The 2,817-nt window shown below is 37.2% G+C and overlaps 1 protein-coding gene across 1 annotated transcript in view; it reads right to left on the bottom strand.

Annotated features, from left to right (window-relative positions):
• The window catches only part of GABRG3 (gamma-aminobutyric acid type A receptor subunit gamma3), a 575,951-nt gene that overhangs the window by 460,672 nt on the left and 112,462 nt on the right, over window positions 1-2,817 (bottom strand). The gene's annotated exons all lie outside the window — the stretch shown is intronic.

Here is a 2,817-nt window from a genome sequence, read left to right as displayed (position 1 = left end):
GCATTTGAAAGGGGCGAGAGTGGCTATTACTGGCATTTGCAGAGACTTAGCTCTGACTGGTGCCAGGACCACCCAGTGTGCATGCTGGCCCATACCTGGTGCACACTCCAGACCCTCTTGCTCCAGTGCTACTCCACTCTGGGGTGTAGGTGCCATTGCTGGGAGAGGGCAGAGCACACACTTACAGGGAATGGAATCAGCTCAGACCCAACACTCAGGGCTTCTGCTCCAGCAACTTGGGAGCAGAAGTTGCTGACCCACCCCACATAGGGCAGTGACAGCCACTGAACAAAGGAGAAGCTCAGCTCACATCTGGCACTGGCTCTGGCTGCTTCATCTCCAGCCCCACCTCCCACCATGGTGATAGCTGCTAGCACACGCTAAGATCCAGCTCTCCCATCAAAGCTACTCAACACAAACTGCATAGGGACATTCCCACACAAGGACACCCCTTCAAGACTGGAATAGGTGACCATTTCACCTAATTTCATAAAGACAGAGAAAGTTAAACAAAATGAGAAGACAGAGGAAATTGTTACAAATGAAAGAACAAGGGGGAAAGAAACCTGAAAGAAAGAAAAAAATAAACAACTACTGAAACAGAGATAATTTACCAGATGAAGAGTTCACAGCGTTAGTAATAAGAATGCTAACTGAACTTGAGAAAAGAATAGATGAACACGTGAGAAGTTTAACAAGGAACTAAAAAATATAAAAAGAACCAGTCAGAACTGAAGAATACAGTAAATGAAATGAATGACACACTGGAAGGAATTAACAGCAGTCAAACAGAAGAACACATAAGTGCTCTGGAAGATAGAATAATGGAGATCACCCAATCAGAATAGCAAAAAAAAAAAAAAATTAAAAAAAATGAGAACAGTTTAAGGGACGTCTTGGACAACACCAAGCACACTAACATTTGCATTATAGGGGTTCCAGAAGGAGAAGACAAAGAGAAAACAGTTGAAAATGCATTTGATAAAATTATGGCTGTAAAATTCCTAAACCTGAAGAAAGAAACAGATAGCCAAAACAGGATGCACAGAGGGTCCCAAACGAGATGAACCAAATGAGACCCACACCAAGACATATCGTAATTAAAATGGCAAAAGTTAAAGAAATAGAGAGAACTCTAAAAGCAAAAAGAGAAAAACAAAGAGTCACATACAAAGGAAGGGAATCCCCCATAAGTCTATCAGCTGATTTTTCTGCAGAAACTTTGCAGGCCAGAAGAAAGTGGCATGATTTATGTAAAGTGGTGAAAGGGAAATACCTACAACTGAGAATACTCTACAGCAAGACTGTCATTTAGAATTGGAGGAGAGATAAAGAACTTCTCAGATAAGCCAAAAACTAAGAGTTCATCAACACTAAATGGACACTGGGGCTTCCCTGGTGGTGCAGTGGTTAAGAATCTGTCTGCCAATGCAGGGGACAAGGGTTCCAGCCCTGGTCTTGGAATTAATAGATAACTACAGGACATTCCATCCAAAAACAGCAGAATAACATTCTATTCAAGTGCACATGGAATGTCCTCCATATAGATCACATGCTAGGCCACAGAACAAGTCTCAACAAATTTAAGAGGATAAAAATTATATCACGCTTTTTTTCTGAACACAATGGTATGAACTAGAAGTCAATCACAAACAAAAATGGAAAAAAAATACAAACACATGGAAACTAAACAACACACTACTAAAAACACACACAAAAAACAAGAAAAACCAATGGGTCAATGAAGAAATCAAAGATGAAATCAGAAAATACTTCAAGACAAATGAAAATAAAAACACAACTTTCTAAATCCTTGGGATGCAGCAAAAGCAGTTCTAAGAGGGAAGTTAATATTGATACATGACTACTTTTAAGAAACAAGAAAAAATCAAATAAACAACCTAACATACCACTTAAACAAAATATAAAAAGAAGAAGAAACAAAGCTCAAAGTCAGCAGGAGAAAGAAAAAATAAAAATCGGAGAGAAAAATAAAATACACACCAAAAAAAAAAAAAAATAGAAAAGATCAATGAAGCCCAGAGCTAGCTTTTTGAAAAGATAAACAAAATCTATAAGCCTGTAACCAGGCTCGCCAAGGAGAAAAGTGAGAGGACCCAAATAAAGAAAATAAGAAATGAAAAAGGAGAAATAACAACTGATACCACAGAAATACAAAAAATCATAAGAGAATACTATGAACAGTTATATGCCAACAAACTGGACAACCTAGTAGAAATGGATAAATTTCTAGAAACATACAATCTTCCAAGGCTGGATTAGGAAGAAATAGACAATCTGAACAGACCAATAACCAGTACTGAAATTGAATTAGTAATCCAAAAAATTCCAGTAAATAAAAGTCCATGAACAGACAACTTCACAAGGTTTTCTACCAAACACATAAATGAGAGCTAATATCTATCCTTCTCAAACTATTCCAAAAAACTGAAGAGAAGGGAACATTCCCAAATTCATTTTACAACCACCATTACCCTGATATCAAAACCAGACAAAGACACTGTAAAAAAGAAAACTACAGGCAAATAACTCTGATGGATATAGATTCAAAAATCATCACCAAAATATAAGCAAACTGAATCCGACAATATATAAAAAAGATCATACATCATGATCAAGTGTGATTTATACAAGGGATGCAAATCAATCAATGTGATATACAATACTAACAAAAGGAAGGATGATCATCTCAATAGATGCAGAAAAAGCATTTGACAAAACTGAACAACGATTATGATAAAAAACTCTCATCGAAGTTGGTAAGAAGGAACAAATCCCTACATGATAAAGGCCATT

The sequence above is a fragment of the Balaenoptera physalus genome, assembly GCF_965194825.1.
Source record: "Balaenoptera physalus genome assembly, chromosome: 2".
NCBI classification, from domain to species: Eukaryota; Metazoa; Chordata; class Mammalia; order Artiodactyla; family Balaenopteridae; genus Balaenoptera; species Balaenoptera physalus.
Note: the sequence above shows the minus strand (reverse complement) of the source record. Positions and strands in the feature narration are given on the sequence as shown.